The sequence below is a fragment of the Alligator mississippiensis genome, chromosome 1, assembly GCF_030867095.1.
Source record: "Alligator mississippiensis isolate rAllMis1 chromosome 1, rAllMis1, whole genome shotgun sequence".
Taxonomy (NCBI): Eukaryota; Metazoa; Chordata; order Crocodylia; family Alligatoridae; genus Alligator; species Alligator mississippiensis.
The window spans coordinates 295,849,818-295,877,264 of NC_081824.1; the positions used below are offsets into that span (position 1 = coordinate 295,849,818).

Sequence of the window (27,447 nt, forward strand, 5' to 3'; positions counted from 1 at the left end):
GCATCTGGGAAATAACAGAGGGAACAGCACACAGGAAACCTTGGAACAATTAATCAGAAAGAAACAGTGTCATCACTAACCAGCTTGGAAACATTAGTGGTCAGGGATCTCAGCTGTGACTATGGCTATTATGGCTCCGTGTATTACAATAGTCCTGTTATAAATTTATTTCAGATGAGTTTTATTCTTCTTATTTCCAAAAGGAATGGGGTCATCAATAATGTTGATTTTTTTTCTTTTTTATTATTCTTTTTTATTTTTTTATAAGACTTGTGCAAAGCCTTTTATTTGTTTAAGCAATAAGGCCTTTCTGGGACTTTGATCAGCATGGCTAATGTTTCTTCAAAGATTAACTGACATTCTTTAAAAGTACATCAGTTTCCTTTTAAGCAGGTATTTACTTACCACGTAACTGGGTGTTGAGTGCTATGTAGTTATAAAGTTTGCTGGGCTCAGCTGTAGATTTCCTCAAGACATACTGCTGACATCACTGAATCTCCTCTCAGATTCCTTTCCCTCTCTCTCCCTTTCTCCGGTTTCCTCATTCAGGTAATTCCAATTCAGACTCTTACCAACTTGCCTTTGACTGACAGTGAGTTAAGGGAGACTCTTTGGGGAACTTTTAAAAACATACATATATGTGCTTTAATCTAAAGTACACCCAATCTTCTATAAAAGGTTGCTTGGCTTGTCATGACGATAACATCTAATAAGGAATCTGAACATTTTTTTTTGCAGGTAAGATAATTGTCTAAATGCATACATACTTAACAGTGGCTTGAAAACTTTATGTAAAAGCAAAGTTGATGAGTGAATTCTGTTCCTATTTCTAACTACTTTTAGCAAATTAAGATTTTAGAAACTATCTTTAAATAAAATCTGCTTGTAAGATCTTGTCTGCATGTGAAATAGAGATGCATGAGAGTTTAATGATGATACAACATGTTTCTCATTGATGTAATATACCTAATTTTAGGTTTATAATGTGTGTTGTATATTAGCATGTTGGAAGAAAATATAGGACTTACCTTTGCAATATATTTACTGTTAAGTATTTCCAAAAGAGATTATAATGTTTTGCATTATGTTAGAATCATGCCTCTGCAAATTTTCAGACAGTTATTTTTCCTTTTTTATTGAATATTTGACTGGAACATTATAAAAACCTCTGTTATTTATTTGTATAAGAAAAGCTTATGTATATTTTCTGTGGTAAGTATAAGGAATGTAAACAATTAGAAAACATGCATTTTCTTCCAGTTCCTGAATTGTCTTGAAATTGATTGCTTAAGTTTACAAAAAATTTGGTTTACTCTCAGGAATCTGAATCTGAGATTTGAGTAGAAAATTACCCCTTACTTTTGTATAGCTTGATTTTACCATCCTGTTTATGAGATAAGAGTTATGCTTTAAACAGATTTACAGATAAATTACATTTTCCATGACGTACATGCTATGAAAAGGCAACAAAACCAGCTTTTCTAGATGAACCTTAGAAACTTTTATTAGCTTTATAACTAACTTTGTTTCCTTTCTTTCCTTTAGTTTAATGATATTTATTTTTAAGGTCCTTATCACAGTATTTGAGTGCCTACCTTATCTCAAAATTGTTTGCTTGAATTTTCATTTGAGATCATCATCCATCATTTCTTGTATCAGAATGGTCATTTTTGAAACAGTAAGCTGCTATAGAAATATCTTCTTTATTTCTTTTCTTGTAAAATGTCACTCTGGGGTCTCTGCTTTCTCTGATAATCAGCTTATTGGGGAAAAAAAGACTCTCAGTGTAATTTAGTGCAGCTGGTTGTACATTACAAACTGGCATCAGACTGTAAAGCAGAATGTAGATGTGACCAAAAACTTCCAAAAGAATTCCATCTTGGTAAATGAGGCATGGCCTAAAGACAAAAACAGCAGCAGATGACTTAGGCTTCACTCTTCCAACATACATACAATACTTCAGTCCCGTTACTTTTTATAGTCTCCCAAGTTAAAACAAATAGTTCTTTTTTACCTTGGCTGCTCATGCAAAGAAACAAACAAGTCACCAGCCCACAGCACTGATTGGAGCTGAAATTTTGGTTTGCACAATTTTTACCCAAAGTGCTGTGAAGTGCTATTTCCCCCATTCTCTTTCCCGACACACATAACAAGCATAGACAGGCTGTATTCTTTGGGAACAGGTAGAGACCAAAGCCATGAAGTACCAGACGGTACTCATAAGCAAAGCCAAGAAAAACAGAAGCTTAACTGTTTTGCATGCTGAACCTCAGACCATTTTGAAATAAACTTGGATTTGCTTTATTTCCAGAAAAAAACACAGTCAATTACGGGCTTGGGAGTTTTTTCTTGTATTGGGAAAAATCTTTATCTTGTATATACAGACACAGACACACACACACACCACAAATTATGGAAAACACTGGCTGGAACATCAAACAGTTAAAATCAAACTTTCTAGTCTGAGTGAATCCATTAAATGTCAAGTATTTGAAAGCTGCCTTCCTGCTGTGCTGTCCCTAACCCACTGGAATGAAAGAGCATTCATGAGTTACTTGAATGAGTTACTACAGACTCCAGGATCCCTCTAGTGCTCCTATTTGTATTGCTAATATAGTAAATGTCTTGGAATTAAGATGTGGGTGCACACAATTGGAGTAAACAGTGCTGAGTTGAAAAAGTCATCAGGCTTAGAGCTGTCACACATGAGCGGAAGTGAAAAGCTAAATCATTCTCTCTGTTTCTAGGCATGCTTTGGGTGAAATGCACACAAATTCCAGCCAAAAAACAGCTGATGAATGCTTAACATGGGAGGGGTAAGGAGGGAAAAACAGAGAGGCATAGCTGCAAACTCTTTCCCTCCCCAGGAACATGTGAAAATGGCAAGGACATCATGAACTTCTAAAATAAAACCCAGTTCCATTTGCTTTTACCCATGGAAGTGGGAAGTGTTGTGGTACAGTGGAACAGTTTGACTCCAGTGAACTCCAAGCACAAAACTTTGGGGGTTGGGGGAGGGAATATACTATCCCTGCTGTGAATCAGATCCATGCTGCAGTGAGCGAGGCTGTGCTAGAGAATTCCAGATTCACTGGGCTCTGCAAGATAGGCTTTTGGATCTTGGGGTACTTCAGGTGTGGACAAAGAGGCAACCTTCATGCTCCTGTGACTATAAAGTCGCCAAGCTTTACAAATATCTTTTTGTCTTCCTGTGGGCTTCACCATAAGGTGATTTGATCTGGCACTATTCGTGGGTTTGTGCTACCATCCTGTGGGTCCCTGTGTGGAGTTTAAGCTAGTCATGACCTATGACATTCTACATGGCTTGGGAAATGTTAAAAAATAATCCAAAGATGCCATTTTATTAGTCCTATACATCTCTTTTTTTCAGATTCATAAAACAAAATCTAGCTTTGGCGGTGCATCCAGTGCTTCACTGGAAGTTATTTCCACACCTGAGTTAACGTTTGTCGGAGCTAATGTCTCTAGCTACAGTCTGCCACTGTGTTAAATAGGAGCTACATTACCAGGAACAGCTAACAGACAGTAGGATTGTTAGGATTGATGGCTTGATTAGTGGAACATCAAGTCCATTAAAGAGGAGAGAAGGCTGTTAATACCTGTGGAATGACGTTTTAGAAGGAATCAGGTAGATTATAATGAGCCATGAAGTAAGTTGACTCCCCCAGCACTGCCTGACTAGAAATGCTGCAGCCACTGCCAGCCAGGCAGTTTTAAACTTTGATTGGGCCAGGAATCAAAAGGGGATGCAACTACACCATGTTTGGATATGTTTGGATCTGCCCCTGGAGATGCCTACCTGACTGGCCATCTATTTTGCTGTGCTGCATATAAAACCAGTAGAGAGTTCAAGATAGAGTGAAAGAGCTTGTTGCTGTGTTACTTCTTAGGATGGTTGCCAGACTTAAGAATTTCATGCTCTACTTGGTTCAAAATAGCCCAGACTATTTTTTTTGTTTTTCTGTTTTGTGTTTGCTTTTTTCTTCAGGATATGCTATAAACTTTCCTTTTTCCCCTCTGGCTTTTAGAGGTAAAGGGAGGGGTGTGTGTGAGGGTTGGCATCTAAGAAAGGCAAGGCATGTTCTCCACTTAACAGTGCTTGGTTTGTTTATTCTTGTTTTGTAGGAAGGATTAAAAGTTAGACTTGTCAGTGCTTTTTTCTTGCATTTTTAAATCAGTATAAAAGGCACACAAAAGCCCGGGAAAGTCAATTGCGGACACCCTTTGCAGCTAGAAGTGATAAAGTGAAATGAGTTTTGATCAGAATAACAGTATGACCTGATTAGATCCAGTTAATTTCCATGACTTCAGTTTATATAATGCACATTGGGTTAGACCACAGCTTGTTTCTCTTCTCTTGCATTCATATTTTATCTGCTTTTTTCTTTATCTGCAATTTATACTTTAGTGTTTAGGCTGTTTAGTAAAATGACTGTCTGTTGAACACATTAGTGTAAATGGAAATGAAGCACAACACAAAGTAATGCAGTTCCTTAAAAGAAATCAGGTACAAATGCTGTATGCATTGCTTTTCTACTCACCTAATTTGGATTAGGTGGATAGTGGGAGCTGGTAAAAAATGTGGAATGAAAGAAGTTCTCAATGATTTCATCAATCATTTTCTCCTTTTTTAAATTGAAATTCAAAATGTTAATAACAAGTGCCCTAAAAAACTCAACAAAAAACTAACTTTTGTTTTGATTGATCTCCCCTGTTCCTGCCATTCCCACTCCAGAACTCTCATTCCGATTTTTCTGATCAGCTTCAATTATTTCCTTAACCCTACTCCCAATTTCCATAACCCTACTCGCAATATTTTCACTCCAAGCTACTGAACCCTCCTCTGTCTCTACTCCAGAAAACAATCCTTACTCCTTTGGTGTCTTGTACACATGTACCTATTCCCCAAAGCATCCTGCCCCAGCCTCCTAGGGCACATCCCCATAAGCAGGAACATACATTTACCCAGGGACAGCTACCAGTGCCATATACTTGTGCTACTGCTAGTTGTTCCTAGGCATACCCCTGCACGTGTGCCCTGGTACACAGCAAATTTCCCCAGGTGGGGTAGGGGAGGCTGGGGCCAGCATCTGGGCTGGCCCCAGCAGCCTTACCTGGGGTCCTGGGGGCCTTCTGGGGCTCCAGCGGTGCCCATCTGGGCACATGCAGCCTGTTCAGAATATGGAGCATGCTCTGGCCGGCCAGGCTCCAGTTTCAGGAGGCACATGTTGCAGCCATGTGTGTCACCTAGAACTGGAGCCCGGCTGGCCAGAGCCATACTCCAGCTGCCAGTCAGGCTCCAAGCAGCCAGATCACTGCCTCTGCAGCCCCAAGATGGCCCCAGGACCTCAGTCTCCCCTATCCCACCTGGCGCAAATTGCTGTACAGCAGAGTGCGCGTGGAGGGGCATCCTGGGGAGAACTAGCAGTGGCACAAATATGTGCAGCTACTTGTCTCAGGGGAAATGCATATTTCCGCTTCTGGGGATGCACCCCTGGATGCTAACCCTTAACAGCACAGTCCCCACCACTAACACACACAAAACACTGCTAAAGCATCAAATGGAGCCAAAATAGATGAGACCTAGTACACAAAGAGAAACAAAGCCACATTATTTCTGTGACTTTCATGAAAATGTGAATCAACTTAGTTATGAGCCTTAGTTATGAGCAGGATATAGGACGAAACATTTACATGTTTTAGCTTGCATGAAGTCCTGATTGATTTTCATAGGAAATAAATGAGAAAGCATTTGTATACTATTTCCTGGATTAAAAGAACATAGGAGATTGAACAGCTCAAGAAATTAGAACTTGATTAGGAAGCTTTTTTTGCTTCTTTAACCCTGTTCAGATTCAGCCCAGACTAGTCCTAACCAGCAGACACCTGTTTTAATGGCTCACAGGGAACACATGCCATTGGTCTCAGAGCACTTCTTAGTTTCCAGATATTGCAACATTCCCTCCCTCCCCACCCCACCCCACAGGCAAGACAAAAACATGCACATAGTTTTCCAGTTGTTTGTTATTGATTAACACAACAAATGTCATCAAAAGGCTACTGAACATGGATTTCCCAGTCTCCTGGCAAAGTGAAGTTTGCTTAGGGTTCTTGTTTGGGAGAGTCAAAGACTGAAATGACCTGGAATGTGAAATGCCATCTTGATACTAAAGGCCAGGTGGCATGGGAAAGCTTGCACAGCCAGCCATTGTTATCTGTGAACAATGGAGAAACAAAAGACTTCAGGCCAGATTCTCATACACTCCAAGGTCCCTTTACACTAGGTAGTGAAAAGGGACTTTATAGTGGCTCTTAAGGTCTCATTCTGCTGTGAGAACTGCACCTTGTGCCTCCAGTACAGGAAACTGGCATCATTTTCTGAGCATCAATTCAACTTTTGTAACAGTGAAAGCACGATTGGATTGTGATTGGACTGGCATAATATTGTTCTGACTTCTCTTCAACTAGTATAGTTTATTTTTCTTTTATATCTTTGCTCTTCTTGAGCTAACACTATCAAGCTACTTAAGACAGCATATTATTTGTATCTGTTCAATTCTAGCGGACTATGTTGTGAATGCCACATTAAAGAGGTGAGAAACACTTGCCATGGAAGTTCCTCTTGGTGTTTTTTTTTTCAATTCATAAATGTATTTATTGCACACTATACTTTGATTTTTTGAAACTAGAAATGTAGTTTAATCTTGAATTATTTCATTTGTTTTCCCAGTATGAAATAGGCAAGTTCTGACTTGACTTTGCCACACAATATCTTTACTAGCTTTCCAACACATTATACAGGATTTGTTTATGATGAAGAACTTGAAAGTGTTACAATAATGCCATATTTCAGTATTTTTTCCTCTGGAAAGTCAAGAAGCAAATGCATCATCCTAGGGGATCTTGTACTAAAACTTTATTTTTGCTTGGTATATTTACGATTCAGTGCACTTAAAACTTTTAGAGTGATTCACTTTACTTCTGAGAAAATATATTTCTTCTTGAAAGCTTTTGAGTAATGATTAGAAAACAAACAAAATATTTTCTTTTAGATCTGTTATGCTGTTTTAGGAAACTAATTTACCATAGATAACAAGGCATGAAAAGTTTCTCAAAAGGCCATAAGCTCTCCTTTCTAAGAATGACTGAAAACACCCACTAACACATGTTGTTTTATAACACATGCTACATGAGTTAAAAGTTAACCAAAAAGCCTTGGACAGTCACTATACCCTGGTTCCTTAGTCTCAGAGCAGCATTCAGATTTTCAGAATTGGTGAGAACTTCAGCTAACATCAGTAGGACCCCTGACTGATCAGCAATCTTAAAATAGTTGAAATGAAGCACACGGCACCAACATACAGCACTATTTCTGCTTTCCCCCCCTCCAACTGGTTTTAAGCTAATTCTTAATGAATGCAAATATCTGAAGTGATGGCAGAATTAAAAAATCAAACTCTTTGGGAATGGGATCCTTGGAAAAAAGTGATGTTTAAAAAGGATGTAGGGATACTAATGGACAGGAACTTGACACAGGGTGAGGCACCAGAACTAGGCAACACTATTTATGGAGTTACGTACTTCACAGTGGGTGCATCTACATGAGATGTTAATGCGGCTCAATAAACCACGGTGCAGTTTGCACTGGAGTCAGCTGCTTCCAGGCACAGTGTCTTCACGTGTACCCAGGATTGCAGCAATTTGAGCCGGAGTGGAGCAGCCCGGGGCTGGCAGTAAGCTCAGGGAGTCAGCCCCGAGCGGCTGGCAGCATCGAGCAGCAGAGGGGCTGGCTGGAGCACAAGAGTGCTGAAACTGCGAAACTGTGTGGCTGACCCCCTGAGCTTGTTGCCAGCCCAGGGCTGCTCTGCCCCAGCTCAAATGGCTGTGATTCCGGTCACCCTCCACATGTGCATTTCTGTGCAGTAAATGACTCTGCCATAGGACAGTACTTGTGCCAGACCGTACTATCCTACAGCAGAGTTAATTAATTTACTGCACCCTAATATAGGCACATGTGCAGATGATGACGCTTTACTGTGGAGCTAATTAGCCATCTCCACAGTAAAGCACACGTTTAGATGCACCAATGTCATGGATCAGGGAACTCGTAGTACTAAACAGCACCAAACTGATGAGACTGCACTTTGCGGACTGTTGCAGCAGGGTACCATGCCATGTTAGCACCGTTTGGTATGCAAGCATCATTCACAAAATAAACACAGAGATTTCATGTGTTGAAAACTTTGTGACCTGCTGTGGTCTTTCAGAGTTCTTTGCAAAAGAAGAATTGCTATATTATTTTGTCCATATTCTAAAAATGAGTGAAAACTAAGAGCATTTTTTGAGGGATGCTTGAGTTTCATGAGTGGTCTCTTGGGTCTAATAAGGTTGAGAGCCACTGGACTAGGTGGCCTAATTGTTCATTTTCATTTGTAATTTTGGTGATTCTTAGATACCAAAAATCCATCTGAATTTCTCAGGACAAGCAGTTTATTACTTTGCCTTAATGCTAGTTTGCTTCACTGCAATGTGCATTATGGATCTGTGAAGTGATATAGTCTCAAGACTTTAAGGTGGTATATAGCTACATACTGAGGAGATGGAAGGGAAGAGGAGTTTAAAAGGTGTGAGACAAAAACAGATGCATTCTCACAATTTATCTTGCATCTCCAGTTTGTTGTGTTGCACCCTTCTCTGTTGTCTTAGTGCTTGCTTTACAGAGACTTACAAATCAGTAATCTAGCTGTTAGGACCAGAAGGGCCCATTAGTTCATTTAATTTGACCTTCTGTAGGCCCTCTTTTTCTATCCTATTTGACCAACATGCTATGGGATTTGAACCTAGGTCTTTTATCATTCCAAGCCAGACACAAGCCAACAAGCTATTGAGCCACTTGTATTGATATTAGCACTGAATGTGACCTGTTTTGAATGCATTATTTACACACTAACATATACAGGTTTCCTTCACTTTATGCTGTACATGTGTTCCTGGAAAACAGCACGTAACTCGTATTTGCATAAAGGGAACCAACTTTACAATGTAACAAGTTGAGATACAAGACCTCAGCTGTACTGACCCCTAGGCCCATTTCTACCACTTTTACAAGACAATTTTGATACTCACCAACACAGGACACTATCATAGTGGGGGTGGCAACTACAGAAACACGTGTCACAGACAACGAGTGAGGAGCACAGATCCACACAGGAGTCTGTATTTTGGTGCACATCACTCCCACAATGCACAGCAGAAAGCAGCTGACTCGGGTTTCTACCACACCAATCACATAAGTGTGAATTTACCTTTCATATAACAAATGTTTGGTATAAAAAGGGTCATTGCATAAGAGCAAATTCGCACATACAGAATCTGCACAAAGACAGGGAAACCTGTATCTACAAAATGCCAAACAAGCAACAGCATTGCTGCCCTAAAACATTTTCGCTCTAGGGCCTCTTGTAGACATGATGGGGATTTAGTCCCCTACATTGAAATGGTGGGTTTTTAATTGTGATGATTAAAAACCTACCATTTCAATTTAGGGGCTTCTGTCACTGTTATGGTGAGGGGCCTGATTCTTTTTTTTTTTTAAGTGACGCCTGCCCGCGTTTCCCGTGGCTGGGGGGTGAGCTGCCAGCAGACCAAGTGGCCCCTGAGCTGTGGGGGACCCCAGTCTTTCCTTCCATGGTGGCGGCAGCACCCCCCAGAGCCACCTTGGTGGGCTGCTAGTGGGTGGGTGCTGCCTGGGGGGGTGCTGTCACCATGGAAGGAGGGTCCAGGGCTCTCTACAGCTCAGAGCCTGCCAGCAGCTCACCCCCTGGCTGTGGGACATGTGGGCAGACTCCACGGTGGGGGGAAAAAAAGGATTAGGCCCGTTCCAGCTTTTTTCTTTTTTTCCTCAGTGCAGCCTGCCCATGCAAGCTGCTGCCAGGCTGTGCAGCTCCTGAGCTGCAGCATGGCCCTGTTCTTCCCTCTGTGGTGGCAGCATCCCCTGGGTCTGCCTGGGTGGGGTGCTAGCTGTGTGGGTGCTTCTCCTGCTCATAGGCAGCACCCACTGGATCCAACTCTTCCCCGAACATGTGCGCTGGAAGCCCACTTGGTGCTGGTTCCCATGCAGGCTCAGGGAAGAGTTGGATCTAGCGGGTGCTACCTGCAAGCTGGGGCAGCAACCGCGCAGCTAGCACCCTACCCAAGCAGCCTGGGGGGGTGCCACCACCACAGAGGGAAAGACTGGGGTCCCCTGCAGCTCAGGGGCTGCACAGCCTGGCGGCAGCTCACACAAGCAGGCTCTGCTGCAAGGAAAAAAAAAAGCAGCAAGAGTCCTCATCCTTTCTTTTTCCATGGAGCCTGCCTCCCTCTCCTGTGGCCAGGGGATGAGCTGCCAGCAGGCCTTGAGCTGCGGGAGGTCGCAGACCTTCCCTCCATGGAAGTGGTGCCCCCTGTGGCCACCCGGGTGAGTGGTTAGTGGGCGGGTGCTGCCCCAGCCAGATCCAGCTGTTCCCTGAGCCCGAGCTGTGGCAACACCTGCCTGCTAGCAGCCTCCCCAGGCAGCCCCAAGGGGCACCACCAACACAGAAGGAAGGACCAGGGCCCTCCACAGCTTAAGGGCCACTTGGCCCACTGGCAGCTTGCCCCCTGCCCCCCAGCCACAGGAGACATGGGCAGGCTCTGCAAAAAAGAAAAAAAAGGGATCTGGGCCCTCATTGCTTCTGCCTTAAGCCCGCCTCTCCTGTAGTAGGGAGGCAAGTTGTCAAAGGCTTCAGTGTTACAAAGAGCTATGTTGCAAACTAATCTACATGCAGATGTGGTTTAGTTTGAAATATAGGAAACTCAGTTAAATCGTAAAAAATCCTACCCCTGCACATGCACAGCATGACACAATTAAACCACAAAGCAGCCAATTTCCATCATGTGTACAAGCGCCCTAGCAGTACAAGCCAAGTATGATACAACACAAACAATACATACACATACCATATAAACAAACATAGAGTGGCAAGTAGTAACTACACCTAGAAAGTTTTCAAGACAGATGGGCTTTCAGGAGATGTTTTGAAAGCAGCAAGAAAGCAAATTTTATATATGCTAATGGGAAGTTTGCTCCAAGAATATGGAGCACCATAAGAAAAACCTGAAAGTTGTAAGCAAGGAGATACAAGTACTACTCAAATGTGAACCAGAAAGAGATGGAGGACATGCAGGAGTTAGATCAGGGGGTGGGCAAAATGTGGCCCGTGGGCTGGATGCGGCCCACCAAGCCATTCTATCTGGCTTGCGGGGCCCCTAAAAAAATTAGAAAATTAATATTAATCTGCCCTGGGCTACCTGTCATGCGGCCCTCGATGGCTTGCCAAAACTCAGTAAGTGGCCCTCCACCCAAAATAATTGCCTGCCCCTGAGTTAGATGAATATGGAATTATGGGAAACCTGGAAGGTGAACAATTGAAGCTCTAACTAATTGCAGATATGGCAGCGAACACTTTGCAAGCACTGATGAAAGGGGAAGTTATGGTCAGAATAACAGACAGGAAAAAAGATCTTTGCTGCAGCAGTTTGGATAGGTGTGCTAAGGACAGAGGACATGACCTTGCAGTTGTCAAGTTTTGAAAATCAAGCAGGAGAACTAGCTACTTTTGACTGTTTGGAGAAGAAGGGATGGTTTTTGGTGATCTTGTGGTTCATAGCTGCCTAAATGAAGGGAAGAGTTTTACCTGTAAGTAATGGAACAAAGAGTTCTGTATCACAGATAAAATACTTTTGGGTTTCAGTGGGTTTTGTCTTGCTAATTTTTATTTTCACTGAAATTTCTAGCAGATTGAGAAAATATTTTCCAATCAACTATTTTCTTTAAATGTGATTGTTGTTTTCTGTGGCATATATTATAATGCTGTAAAAGAGCTACCTGAATAAAAATTTCCTTGTGAACCAAACACTTGGAGATGGCATAGTAAGAAACTTAGGCAAAGGTAATATTTCTGTTCTCATGAAGCTTTTTACTTGGAAAACTTCTAAGCAATGTCTAACTTCCTTGGGCTCTGGAAAACTTATTTAAAAATAAGTTAAAGAAAGTTATTGTTCAAATTCCTGAATGATAGAATATTTTAAAAATAAATTTGGGGATTTCTGAATAAGGGAAAATCAACAGAATAGGAACAGAATGGGAACAATATTCCATCTAGTTTTTTTAATTTGGTGATCAAAGGTAGACTTTCTCAAGTTACCTAAAATAAAAGATCATTGAACTCTTGATCTGAGAGATAACCAAGGATCCAGGTTTTCTGTTTCCCACAGAAAAATGGAAAAAAACCATGGCTTTTTTGTTTTAACCAAGAAAAACATGGGTTTTTCATTTTAACAGAAAAACACGTGGATTTTCCACTTTTGCAAAGAGCTCTCTGCAAGCTGGCAGAGTTCCAGCCTGCAAAGGGCTGGGGTGGAGCAGGAGAAGGGTGGTCAGGCAGGGGGTGCCATGTGCATGTGCACACTCACACATGCACAGGACTGCCAGGCAGCTTGGGGAGCAGCTCCCACAGGCAAATCTGGTGGGGGAGGGAGAGAGTATTGAGGGAAGGAGGGAGTTGGATAGGGCAGGCCTGGGGCTGCTGCCCAGGTGGGTGGTATGTGGAGTTGGGTGGTAGAAGAGATTGATTGGTGTGTGGGGCTTGGAGAGATTGATTGCAGGATGGTAGGTGAATCTGGGGTAGGTGGGGGACGGAAGGGCAATTTGGTGGGCAGAGGAGCGATCCAAATAATATGGGGGGCCCTTCCCCTACTTCTCTGCAGCCTTGTCATTGATAATCCATCAATTTGAGTATGATCTCTACCATGGCTCGTTGATAGGTCTTGAGGTGACTTTAGAGTCCAATCCTTGAGCCAGGGACCCATCTGATGAAGTTACAGGTCTTTCTGCAGGGGAGGGTAGGCTGTAGGCCAGGATTTCTCTTCTTTTCCTTCCCCCACTGTCTCTTCTTTGCTTTGAAGGTGAGGTGCTTTACCAGTCACTTGTTTGAGGTGGTGGTGTTGTTGGAGTCAGTTAGCAGTCAGGTCCTGCCAAGTCTTGACATTGGCATCTGTTTTATTGAGATGTGCTTTCACTGTGTCCTTACAGCATTTCTTCTGGCCACTCCAAGACCTCAGGTCATTACTAAACTGGAAGTTGAGCACTTTTTTTTTTTTTTTGGGGGGGGGGGGGGAGTTGAGCGTTAGGAATCTGGATGTTGATGCCTGGCCCAGTGAAGCTGGTGCTTGAGGATCACCGACTCAATGTTGGCAACATTGGCTTCAGCAAGACTGCTGGAGTTTGTGTGGTGATGTTCCCATTTGATGTGGAGGATTTTCCACTGCCATCATTGGTGATACCTCTCCAGGCTCTTGAGATGACAGTAGGTCACCCATGTTTCACATCTGTAGGGGAGAGTGGGGATGCTGACTGCATTGTAAACCTGGATTTTGGTGTCTTTCTGGAGTTCACAATGAATAAAGACAGGCCAAAGCAAGTTCTCTAAGGAGATAGTTGCACATTGGATCTTATGCTGGATCTCCTCATCAAAGTTCACTCTCTGAAAGAGGTGGCTACTGAGGTAGGGGAAGTACTTGACTACTTCTAGGGTCTTTCTCTCAATGGTAATTTGGGGAGGGAGGTTACATTTGTAGCTCAGGATAAAGCACTTTAATCTTCTCAACGTTGAGAGAGACCCAAAGTTCAGCTGGCTTCTCTGAAAAGATCCAGCACAGTCTGGAGGTTTTTCTCTGTGTGCACAAGGATGAAGCAGTCATTGGCATATCAAAGGTCAAGGATGGTTGTTTTGAGTACTTTGTTTTTTGACTGAAAATATCATAAAGTGAAAACATTACAGTATTCATTTAGTATTCATTCATTGCTCAGTATCTGCACTGAAGGAAGGTGGTCCTCACTGAGAACCAAGATGACCATCCAAAAACAGGAGAACAGAGTTGGAGTGATGACACATCCTTGCTTGACCACAGTTTGGATGACAAACAGATTTGTCTCCGATCCACTACATAGAATGGTCTCAGTCATCTGGTTTTAAAGAAGCTTCAAAACCTTGGTGTTCTTTTCTGGACATCCAAATCTGGTCACTACTTTCCACAAGGCTTCATGATTTGGAATCAAAGGCTTTAGTGAGGTCAGTGAAGGACATATACAGGTCCTGGTGTTGTTCCTGACGCTTACTTTTAGACCTGGTTGGCAACAAAGATTGTGTCAATTGCCTCACAGGATGATCTGAAACCACACTAAGATTTCTTGTAGGACTTCCTCAACATGAGGTAGAAGATAGTTCAGGAGAATGCAGACAAGGATTTTCCTTTCCATGGAAAAAAAGACCACACACACCTCAATGGTTCTCACACACAAACTTATCTCCTTTCTTGAAGATAGTCACAATGTTGGCATTCTCAGGTCTCCAGGGATCTTTGCATTGTTCCAAATCCTTGCCTAAAGAGGATTCACTTTGAGAGTCTCAGAGGATACTTAGTTAGTCTTTTACTGCCTTAACATGTGGACAGTCCTGTCTTAAGAGCATTTAACATGTTTGAAATGCAACGTGTAATTAAACCTTAGGTGAATAGAAGGGAATTCATATACAAAAGATAAGGAGAGGGATCACTGCTGAGAGAGTTGAAGATAGGTTGAATCACTGAAGTAGCTCTCCTATCTCTGACTAGGCTGAGATGTATTTAGCCATGTTAGTCTGAAGTGAGGCAGAAGGTAGGGTAGAGACTAAGGGCATTTGTACATGCCATGGGGGTTTACTTCAGTTTAATACTCCCTAAATTGTAGCAGTGGGTCTTTAAAAACATCACATACACAAGGGTTGGGCCTGACTTTCACCTGCCTCTCTGGCGGCGGTTAGGGGAGGGCAAGCTGCCAGGTGCAAACAGCTGTACCATTAGAGTGGTGCAAAAGTGCATTAAGTCACATTAAAGGCCAATGTTGTGGCATGTACAAATGGCCTAGCAGATTCAGAGATGCATAAGCTTTCATAGACAACAGCCTACTTTGTCAGATGTTCTCTCTAAGGTGAGCACTTAAGGTGCCACCTCTGAGATGCCATCCTTCCCTGACTTCTATGAATAATTGAATAGTTTCTCCCAAATCCTCACAAAGTTTGGAAGTAGCTTCTAAGGTTTTTTAGGATATTACAAGGCTGTTCCTACCTTCCAGCAAATTTGGGAGTAGGGTGATGTTTCTTGGGTGGTTGACAAATCCTATTTGTACTCATAGGCCGATCCATAAGGAATCTATTTTTGCAGAATGCTCCTTGCCCAGAGCAACTCCTGATGGTTTAACTGTAGGAGGATCATCTGGGGCATTGACTTCAGTGGGGAAGCTGCTATACACCGTGGGTGTGTCTACGCATGCATTAATTCACTGTAATTATGGTGCATTAAGTTTAGTACTTGTAATAACTTAATGCACCATAATCGGCACTACTGTGCAGTAGTGCCAGCATATGCTTTTTTGTGATGCCAGTACACAGTAAACTCATTCTACTGTGCATTATCACATTTAGCATGGTTTTGCAGTAATTCATAGATTCATAGATTCATAGATGTTAGGGTCGGAAGGGACCTCAATAGATCATCGAGTCCGACCCCCCGCATAAGCAGGAAAGAGTGCTGGGTCTAGATTCGACTCGTGTAGATGTGCCCTGTGAGTAAAAATAGCAGAATCAGTTTGTGAAGAACAGTTCAGACCTCAATAAACTTTGGAAAAGAAAGTCTGTGAGAAAGTTTCAGTCCTAAAGTGGGTGGTCCCTCTGGAATGGCAGCTGGGGCAATGCTGGCAAGATCATTGTGTTGCAGCCTTTTCCACTTTCTATGTGTTGCAGAGAAAACTGCAATGCTGTGACTCCAGTATCATTCACAAACATTTGAATCCCCTGAAATTTTGTATTATAAGATGTGTATAATGTTACAACTAAAAGCTATCATTTCCTTGAAGCCTTCTAAAGTTTTTTCCTGTTGAGCTTTGATGAGTTTTTTTTCTCCTTCATAAAACATCAATGCATTCAAGATGTTTATTGGAATTCTTCACATAAATGGAACAAAGGATCACACCATCTAGTAGTTTACACAACTCTTACTTCATAATTATTTTTAAAAATCACTGTAGCACTCTACATGCACTGCTTGAAATCACAATCAAACACTGTGGATTCCAACACTATAAACTTCCTTCCAGCAGCTGCACCATAATATTCTCATTAACAGTGGCAATCTCTCATGTTTCTGCCCTGAAACAACAGGTATAACCAAATTCCTCTGGAGGCCTTTCCTTTCTCTCCCCAAAAATGTGCAGAAGTGGAAAAAAAGGGCTTTTTTCCATTTATTTCATGGAGAGTTTGAAAGCTTGGCACACAAGTGAGGTATGCACTGGAATTTGGGTGGGTCTAGGAAAAAGCACAGACTTCAGTGGAAAACATATATGGGGGGGTGTGTGTGTGTGTGCGAGATAGAGAGAGAGAAAAACCTTTTAAACCATAAATTGACCACATCCATGGATGGGTGAAGAAAGAAACAGAAAGTTGCCCTGAAATAATATTCTGAGCCACTACTGAAAATAAGCCCAACTACTTCAACAGGGATGTGTCATTGACATTTTAAATAGCATTATCGTCATTTCAAAGTGGCAGGTGAAAGTCTTTACTTGTACCATGCGGTTATAATGGCTTATCTATCTATCTAGTTCTATTTTCACTGTAAGTAATCTGCAGCTATTAGGTTTATTCCACACAGGTGAGGCTGCAGTGGGCTGTGTACCAGCAGTAGCTATCAGAGATGTTGAAGAAGGCATCGGGAGTCCAGTTCTCCATTCTGCTGTTGCTTCAGTTCACAGGCAGGCATCATTTTTAGGGGGCCTCTTTGGGGACATGGTCTGAAAGTCTGTCCTGTTCCTTAGTGAAGCCGAAGGGCAATTCTGGCTAAGTAAGGATTTCAAAATTTGGCCCAAAGAGAATAGTGGAGTAGCTACAGTGGCTAAGGCATCCTGATAGTCATTGTAGTTGCTCCACTTGTATCAAGACCCAAAGACTTTTGCTAAGCAGAAATAATGACTCTATAACCAAACGGCAGACAAGGTTCTTTGGGTGAATCTGATATCTTTTATTAGACTAATTTAAATAGCTGGAAAACAATTATTAAGCAAGCTTTTGGGTTCAAAAACCCTTCGTCAGGGCTAAGGAAGTTTCAGCAGTTGGTGTATGCTCTTCCCGGATGAAATGAACAGTAAAGAAGCCAGAGGCTGGGCTGCTATGCATACAAGAGAGGTAGTCAGTGAAAATGTAGATTGAGGAGTCAATGGGTGAGAGACAGGCTGGGGAGGGGGGAAAGAGAGAGAAGGGGGATGAAAGTGGAGAGATACCTGGGGAGTCAGGTCTCAGGCAGGTTATAATGTGTCATAAATCCAATGTCTATATTTAGTCCATGATTTTTAGTATCCAGGAGGTTGATGAAGTGGAGCTCATAGGCTCGTCTCTGGGAAGTGTTTTGTAAGTTTCCTTTGAGGATCAGGACTGAGAGATTGGAGAGAGAGTGGCCGTCCTGTGAGAAATGTGCCCCCACCGGTAATTGGGTATTTCTGTCTTTGTTAGATTTCTGGCGTGCATTCATTCTGGTGCGCAGTTGTTGTTTGGTCTCGCCTACGTATTTTCCATCAGGGCACTTGGTGCATTGGATGAGGTATATTACATTTCTGGAGGTGCAGCTGTAAGATCTGGGAATGCTGATGGCTCTGTTGTGGGGTGTAGTAATTGTGGGGGTGGTGGAGATGTGTTGGCAGGTTTTGCATTTCTTGTCCTGGCATGGTCTGGATCCTTTTGGTGTGTTCTGGGCTTGAGGAAATTTGCTTCTGGTGATGAGGTTAGTGAGGTTCGGTGCTTGTTTGAAGGCTAGGATGGGTGACTCTGGGAAGATCTTTTTAAGAATACGGTCTCTGTCTAGTATGGGTTGCAACTGTTTGAGGATTTTCCGTACAGGTTCAAGGGACGAGTGATAGGTCATAACCAGCAGTGTGCGATTTGTGGGGGTTTTTCTTCTGTACTGCAGAAGTTCTTCCCGTGGTATCTGGGTGGCTCTTTCAAATGTGCGATCTATCTCTCTGGAAGAGTGTCTTTGTTGGGACACACCAAAAGGATCCAGACTGTGCCATGACAAGAAATGCAAAACCTGCCAACACATCTCCACCACCCCCACAATTACTACACCCCACAACAGAGCCATCAGCATTCCCAGATCTTACAGCTGCACCTCCAGAAATGTAATATACCTCATCCAATGCACCAAATGCCCTGATGGAAAATACGTAGGCGAGACCAAACAACAACTGCGCACCAGAATGAATGCACGCCAGAAATCTATCAAAGACAGAAATACCCAATTACCGGTGGGGGCACATTTCTCACAGGACGGCCACTCTCTCTCCAATCTCTCAGTCCTGATCCTCAAAGGAAACTTACAAAACACTTCCCAGAGACGAGCCTATGAGCTCCATTTCATCAACCTCCTGGATACTAAAAATCATGGACTAAATATAGACATTGGATTTATGACACATTATAACCTGCCTGAGACCTGACTCCCCAGGTATCTCTCCACTTTCATCCCCCTTCTCTCTCTTTCCCCCCTCCCCAGCCTGTCTCTCACCCATTGACTCCTCAATCTACATTTTCACTGACTATCTCTCTTGTATGCATAGCAGCCCAGCCTCTGGCTTCTTTACTGTTCATTTCATCTGGGAAGAGCACGCACCAACTGCTGAAACTTCCTTAGCCCTGACGAAGGGTTTTTGAACCCAAAAGCTTGCTTAATAATTGTTTTCCAGCTATTTAAATTGGTCTAATAAAAGATATCAGGTTCACCCAAAGAACCTTGTTGCCTATGTCCTTAGACCAACATGGCTACAACCTACACCCCTGTAGCTCTATAACCAAGACAGTCAAAGCAATCTGCATTCAGAACCAGAAGTTCCAAAACTTCCTTTAAATGCAGCAAATTAATTATCTTACAAATGAATACCTTGATACTATGTAAACCTGCTCATACTTGCAACAGTTTATTCTTCACCCAATCATCAACAAGAGAGGCAGCCAATGAGTGTATGCTGCTGTGCGATATTCCCAGTGCTTACCTGTACTGCAGGTCATTTATAGGAGCACAATGCTATCTTATTAGAACTGGTAAAAATGGGTCTATGGTTATCCATAGAATGGAACAAAGTAGGGTTGGGTATTTGACTGATCAGTTAAAGTTTGGTCAATTGAATGGTCAAATCTCAGTCAAAAATTGTAAAAAAACCCAGTGCTAATAGGTTCAAATAATACACAGAAAAAACATACTTTTTTCCATAAAGAAATATGTCAAAAACAATTAAAAAATCATACTTCTATCAAAAAAATCTACAAATAAATGTAGCTTTTTTTTCCAATTGCTATAATCTTTGACCAGTTAAAAATATACTGTCAGTTGGCACTATTTGACCTGTAAATTGACCAATTTGTCAACCCCAGAACAAAGTATATATACTAATGCAATATTTTTAAAGTGACCTTATGGCCCGACTTTCATAGGCAATTCCCAGTTTTTCATTTAATCACTTTAAATTGTTTAGGTTTTCATTTTAATAACTACAAAGTGTTTTTTCAATGCCATGTAGATTTTGCTCTGTGTTAACCACACACACGCAGTCAAGCAGAACATTCTCACAAGCAAACTAAGGAAGTATGGGCTGGATGAATGGAATGTAAGTAAGGTGGATAGAAAACTGGCTGTAGCATTGGGCTCAGAGAATAGTAATCAATGGCTCGATGTTTAGTTGGCAGCTGGCATCAAGTGGAGTGCCCCAAGGGTCGGTCCTGGGGCCAGTTTTGTTCAATGTCTTTATCAATGACCTGGAAATGGCAGAAAGTGCATCCTCAGCAAGTTTGCAGATGACACCAAGCTGGGTGTAGTAGGCCTAGGATTCAGAGTGACCTAGACAAATGGGAGGATAGGGGGAAAAAAAATCTCATGATGTTCAACAAGTACAAGTACAAAGCCCTGTACTTAGGACAGAACTTGGGACGGAGAATCCAGTGCACTAGTATAGGCTGGGGGCTGATTGGCTGGACAGCAGCTCTGTAGAAAAGGACCTGGGGGTTACAGTGGAGAATAAGCTGAATATGAGCCAGCAGTGTGCCCTTGTTGCCAGGCAGGCTAATGGCATACTGGGCTGCATTAGTAGGAGCATTGCCAGCAGGTCAAGGGAAGTGATTATTCCCCTCTATTCAGCACTGGTGAGGCTGCATCTGCAGTACTGTGTCCAGTTTTGGGCCACCCACTACAGAAAGCATGTTGACAGATCAGAGAGAGTCCAGCAGAGGTCAACAAAAATGGTTTGGGGCCTGGGACACATGACTCCTGAGGAGAAGCTGAGGGAACTGGGCTTATTTAGCCTAGAGAAGAGAAGACTGGGAGGGGATTTAATAGCAGCCTTGAACTACCTGAAGGGAGGTTTGAAAGAGGATGGGGCTAGACTGTTCTCAGTGGTGGCAGATGACAGAGCAAGGAGCAATAGTATCAAATTACAGCAAGGAAAGTTTAGGTTAGATAGCAGAAAGAATTTTTTCACTAGGAGGGTAGTAAAACACTAGAACAGGTTGCCCAGAGAGGTTGCGGACTCTCCATCCTTGGCGGTTTTTAAGACCCGGCTAGACAAAGCTTTGACTGGGATGATCTAATTGGCGATGTTCTTGCTTTGAGCCGGGGGTTGGACTAGATGACCTCCTGAGGTCCCTTCCAATCCTCATTTTCGAGGATTCTATCATTCTAAGTATTTGGTGTGATTTGCAACCTTTGAGTAAAGAGAAAGTGGAGTAAGAATGGGCACTATTGAAGCTCTTCCTTTGCTCTAAGAGAATATTAACTACACTTATTCAATAATTCATTATAGATTAATCCATAAGCATGAGGTGACTGAAACAAATCCTCCATGACAGATCCTCCATAACAGATTTCCCATAACTCCCATAACTGCAACAGATTTCCTATAACTCTGAGAAAAACTCACATTTCTGCTGTGTCAGAAGCTGGTAGTCCTGATCCTGGCAGACATTTTAAAAATAAAGGATGAAATAATGTTTTGTATTAATATCAATGAGAGTTTTGCCACTGACTTAAAAATGAGACAAAGATTTCATCGGAAGTATATATTTTTTCTTTTGCACAACTATATTGCAACCTTGAAAAACATCACCACAAAATCCCCTTCATTTTTCATCTTGAAAATATTTATTTTTCATTTTATTTGTTTACTCATTTATCAAAGCTGAAATTCCACCTTCTGTAGAGCCAGCATGAGATTTATGCACCAGAGAAACAGCCTGTAGATTAAGTGGTACATAGATCATCTTCGTATAGGAATGACTTTTGTCGATTCCTCAGTAATCTGTTGTATATTTCCTTATCACTTGTGCCAATTAGTGAAATTTTGCTTTAAGTAGTTTCTTTTCTTTGCTTTTCTTCTGAATAAAGCTTAAAGGTAAATTCTGACATATAGGATGTGAGTCACTGCTTAGCAAAGGGTAATAGTACCTTTGACTTAAAAATCAATATGCTTAGGAAGAAGATGCTGTGTTACTATTTGCCTTTTACTGATATAAAAGAATTCATTTTTTTAAACATCTTCCAATGCATGAACTTGTTCACACTGGTAAAGAAATTCTTCCAAGACTGAAAGCTTCCTAAGAAAACCAGCTTCTAACATGTTTTGTAATGAAAATTTGTCAGAATCATTCTTCTTCCTTGGAAGCTTCATAGTTTCATAGTAGCTAGGGTCAGGAGGGACCTGAACAGATCATCTAGCCTGACCCCCTGCCACAGGCAGGAATGAATGCTGGGTTCACAAGACCCAAGACAGGTGATCATCCAACCTCCTCTTGAATTTGCCCAAGGTAGGGGCGAGGACCACTTCCCTCCGAAGTTGGTTCCAGATTTTGGCCACCCTAACTGTAAAATATTGCCTTCTGATCTCTAACCTAAACCTATTCTCCATCAGCTTATTACCATTGTTCCTCATCACCCCAGGTGGTGCTGGGGAGAAAAGGGCTCTGCCTATTTGCTGTTGATCTCCCCTGATGAGCTTGTAGGCAACCACTAGGTCCCCCCACAGCCTCCTCTTGCTGAGGCTGAACAGGTTCAGGTCCTTCAGTCTCTCCTCGTAGGGCCTGTCCTGCTGCCCTCTCACCAAGCGGGTGGCCCTCCTCTGAACCCTCTCCAGGCTGGCCACATCCCTTTTGAAGTGCAGCGCCCAGTACTGGACGCAGTACTCCAACTGCGGCCTGACCAAAGTCGCATAGAGGGGGAGGATCACCTCTCTGGACCGGCTTGAGATGCACCTTCGGATGCATGACAAGGTATGGCTGGCCTTGCTGGCTGCGGTCTGGCATTGGCGGCTCATGTTCATCTTGGAGTCAGTAATGACTCCAAGATCCCTTTCTGCCTCTGTGCTTTCAAGAAGGGAACTCCCCAGCCTGTATGGATGCTGTGGATTCCTTTTCCCAAGGTGCAACACCCTGCATTTGTCTACGTTGAACCCCATCCTATTCTCGTCTGCCCACTTTTGTAGTCTGTCTGAATCTAGTTGCAGCCTCTCTCTCCCTTCAAGTGTGTCCACCTCACCCCACATCTTAGTGTCATCAGCAAATTTGGACAGCGTGCTTTCCACCCCCTCGTCCAAGTGGCTGATGAAGATGTTAAACAGTGTGGGCCTGAGGACCGAGCCCTGGGGTACCCCACTGCTCACATCTCGCCAGGTTGAGTACACTTTCTAGTACTGCAAAATCGTAAGGCCAATTTCATCAGCATGCTCAGATCATGCAAATCAGCCACAGGCCTAGTTATGATAGATTTTTTACTTCATTGCATACTTACTGAAGCATTTCAAGCAGTTGGAACAGACAGGAGAATCTGTGTCATTGGCTTCATCCCTATGCTGGGACAGGAGATACCATATTCTTCCAGCTACATTTGATCCTGTAGTTCTGGCCAGAGCACAATGGTAGAGTGGGCAAAGTGTTGGCTTATGGCTCTGAAGATATAGCTTTGAGCTCTTCTTTGGATTCAGGCTGAAGTCTGCCCCCAGTTGCACCAGCTGTAAGAGCATAAGTGGCCAGTTAGACTGGAGAGTGGCTAGATGTGGTGCTAGCCGCATTACCCTCTTTGCTATTAGGCCTTAGCTAGCCAAATGATTAGTTGTATTCTAGTTTCTTAATAGAGGACTCTATCCTGCCCTTTAAGAAGCTATAGTGAGGTTTTTAAATAGCTAGAGAGGGGGTGTGTGTGTGTGTGTGTGTGTATCTGTCTGTCTGTCTCAATACCACCCCCCCATGTCCACATTTGTGTAATAGGGGGATATTTGATAATTACATTCTCATTTGTTCCTCATAGCTGATGCTGTAGGCAGGAAAGAGGTATAGGACTGCTTTGAAACAGCCAGTTGGTTACAAACTGTGCTGTAAGGTCTGCACCTGTCAGCCTGGTGGGATGGGGTCAGAGGAACGGACCCCCAGGCCCCCCTAGCTTGGATCTGCACAGTGTAAGGGGAGGGAAAGCCTCTGCCATGGTGGCTTTTTGACCCCTCCCCTCTCCCAGCAACCCATTGAGTCGGGCTGAGATCACTTCAGCCCCACCCCATCCCTAGCTGCTTGCCTCTGAGAGATGGGGAGTGGGGAGGGAAGCACTCCCCATGCCACCCTGGCACTGCCCACCCACCATGTCAAGGTCTGCACAGTGCAGAGGGGGGAGCAGCTGCTGTGGGAGTGGGACTGAGGTGATCCCAGCCTGACTCACTGGGCTGTGGGGTGTTGGAGGGGTGAAAAAGCCTCATGGTGGGCCCCCCCTGTGCTATGCAGACCCCAGATGGGGGGGGGGGGGGGGCAGTGCCAGGTCAGAGGATGTGTTACCCTTCCCCCTGCTCTCAACTAGGCATGGGCTGCCACTGTGTTGGGTTGAGCAGCCTTAGGCAGTGTTACCATGGGGGGGGGGGGTGTGCACATGAGTGCCCTAGGCTCCTGGCATGGCCCAGTGCAAGCTTTTGCCTGTCTCAGCCACCTGAACACTGAATGTCACTTCAATTTGTTATCGATTCAGTCTATGCAGCTTCGAAAAAAACTGTGAAGAGCGAATTGATTTCACCTCCGGCTGTTTGAACCGCTGCACTTAGCCCATGGGACTAGGGGCAAAGTAAGGAAGTAGGAGCCAGGGAATAATGTCTGTGTTTGCATCACCTCCATCAGCCCCTGGATCATTGAGCACAATCTCACCCTCTTAGCTCAGTCACATATTGCCATGTTATCTGAGTGTTGGCTGTGCTTCGGTATAGTTTTTCAGTCACACATACTCTGAAGAGCTCTTTCTTCTAGCCACAGTAAAACTGTTTACTAATTCATTTCATTGCTTTAATGCACGTGCTGTATCAGAATCAAGTTGAGTTTTGTTTTTCAATTAGTCACAGTACAAAACTGCCTTCATAACTTAACATAGGTGTGGCCGCAAAGTGAGGCTTGCTGGAAGGCATTAAACTTCAACCTGAATCCAAAGAAGATCTCAAAGCTGTATCTTCAGATTCATAAGCCAACACTTTGCCCACTCTGTCACTGTGCTCTGGCCAGATCTACAAGCCTCTAATGTAGCTGGGAGAATATGATATCTCCTGTCCAAGCATAGGAATGAAGCCAGTGACACAATGCACCTGTATGTTTCAACTCCTTGAAATGCTTCAGTTAAGTAAGCAATGAAGTAAAAAATCTATCATAACTAGGTCTGTGGCTGATTTGCATGACCTGAGCATGGTGATGAAATTGGCCTTACGATTTTGCAATACTAGAAAGTGTACTTCCAAGGAAGAAGAATGATTCTGAGAAGTTCTCCTCACAAAACTTGTTAGAAGTTGATTTTCTTAGGAAGCTCTTGGGCTTGGAAAAAATTCTTTACCTGTGTGAACAAGTTCATGCACTGAAAGATGTTAAAAAAAAGAATTATTTTATATTAGTGAAAGGCAAATAGTAAGACAAAGCATCTTCTTCCTAAGCATATTGATTTTTAAGTCAAAGCAACTATTACCCTTTGCTAAGTGGTGACTCACATCCTATATGTCAGAATTTACCTTTAAGCTTTATTCAGCAGCAAAGCAAAGAAAAAGAAAACTCAGGCATGCTGCACTATGCCATGCAGATGCACCTATAGTAAGAACCACATGCAGTAGATTTCAAAGGTTAATAAAGGGGAAGAATCGTCTCATTGTTAGAATACTAGCCTGGAGTTTAGTGTATGTTCAGTTCCCTGTGCATATCTACTTTGAAGTGCTATGTCTTTCCACTGCAGCCTGAGCACCAGAAGCCATTTAGCAGTAGCAGCACAAAGCACTGTGCTAAGAAACAGATTTATCCACCCTGCACAAAACTGTATGGGTACTACAGACGTTACATTTAGATTCACCAACTGAGGGTTAGGTCCATCTAAATGCCCATCTGTGTAGATGTTTGGGGGGGGGGAGGGACAGGACATTAAACTGGGCTAAAAATGGTGGGCCCAATCTAAGCTGGTTCACCTGAGCAGGTGCCCCAGGGCTGGGAAAGCCCAGGGCCTGCCCTTGTTCTGCTGCCACCACCCTGATCAAGCTCTTTTTTAGCCCTCCGACCCTCCCAACCCTGGGCAGACAACCCCCACATTGAACCTACCCTCCCCTGCCCTCCCAGCAGACGTGCCAGCCTCCCCAGTCCCGCCAATCCTTTCCCAGATCTGCTAGCCCCTGACCCTGATCCTGCCCTCCTCTCCCCCAACCCAAAGTTATTCACACTGCATTGTGTGTGGCTCCTGGCACCAGTGTAGGCCTGGTATACTGCTCCATGTCTACGATCATGTGATTTAAAGTCAGTCATATGATCATAGACCAGCTACAGCAAACATTTGTATGCACCTATGTTGCTGCAGCTAAACACCCAGTGCTGGAGTTACCCCAGGTATCTGTGCTGCAACGTAGACATACCCACAGCTCCATGTGTCATTGGGAAAGCCCAGAAAAGTGCCTTTTGGTGCTTGACTTTTTCTTTAGATGCTCTAGTCCAACATTCAGATCCTCAGAGCCCTTGCTTAGCTGCTTCCTGTCTTTGGAGTCTCCCATTTTTTTTTTCCAATAATGCTCCCCATGTGCTAAAAGTGTCTGTTTCTGAGTCCATACAGAGCTGAGCAGGTAAACATCTATCTTATAACTACAGCCTGCTGGATTCACACACTAGACATTCCCCTCCACCCTAGTTTGATCTAGTAGATGGTCTTAGCACATACTTAAAGGATCAGGCACTACAGAAATGATAAAGAGGCTGGTTGCAGTGTCCTTCTGCCTCCCCCTTTGCCCACTACCCCAGGATGGGGGAGACCCAAGTTTAAATTCCTTGTTTCCCTGATGAGTTTTGAATATGGCTCACTTCTCACAGATGATTGCTGCAGCCCTCACCTCAAAGCAGCATAGCTGTGGTGTTTAGCTGTGATTTGTTTGGTAATATTTTTTTATGGGACCAACTTTGCAGTTGGGAGAGATGTTAGACAAGCTTGCAGGCATAACATGCCCTTCTTCAAGTGTGGGGAAAAAAAACCTAAGCTTCCAGGTTTAGGTTGAAAGGCATTCCTCCTAAGGAGTAGGGCTTTAGCATTTCCGACTGGGAAGTTCAGGCAACTCATCTGGATGTTACAGAGCACATGCGGAGGCATCTAACTTTCTCATGCATTGTATAGGCTACTAACAGAACTTCAGACTCCACTGGTCAGCAAGGTGCGTAAAACTTAGGCCCTGCAATGCTGCCCCCTGCAGTGGCTTTAATGGATCTAGTGTTTCAGCTCTGCCTTTCAGTTCTGCTTTGCAAAACGGGAAGAGTAGCTTTTTATCTGTCTCAGTGCGGTGATGGGCTGATACATCTTGAGGTGCTCTGAATCTGTGGTATGCAGACAGAGGGCATGGCCAGTGATATCTTCTCTGTGTGTACCAAGTTGTGTCTTACACAGATGCTGAAATTCAGAGTCAAAATTCATTATCAGTTTAGCAAAACTGATCCTCAGTGTTTAACAGAAATCAAGGTAAACTTGTTGGTGGCCCCAGTTTGCTAAGCAGAGTCCTGGTTTTCCTGTTCCTGGTTCTTAGGCAGCTGGAATAGATTTACACTTTCAGTGTTCTTCCCCACAGTATGTTTCAATGTGTGCTGCTGTTCAAGGGGGTAATATTAGGCTGTCATCTGCCTCATTATTCCCCTTCTATACCTACATCCCATGTTGGGACTGTTCTCTGCCTAGCATTGTCTCTAACTTTGCTGCAAATAATAACCGGGGGTAAGAATCAATGTTAACCTTATTTGGATGAGCTTTCTTTTATAA

The 27,447-nt window shown here is 43.2% G+C and overlaps 1 protein-coding gene across 3 annotated transcripts in view; it reads left to right on the plus strand.

Moving 5' to 3' along the window:
• The first annotated feature begins 361 nt into the window (after positions 1 to 361).
• Positions 362 to 27,447, plus strand: part of KCNJ15 (potassium inwardly rectifying channel subfamily J member 15) — a 45,380-nt gene continuing 18,294 nt past the window's right edge. The window contains exons 1-2 of one of the 3 annotated variants that reach the window (XM_019476439.2): positions 362 to 549; positions 679 to 738. The gene's annotated coding sequence lies outside the window, so the exon portion shown is untranslated. The other 2 variants (XM_059720742.1, XM_059720741.1) reach the window with 2 other exon arrangements.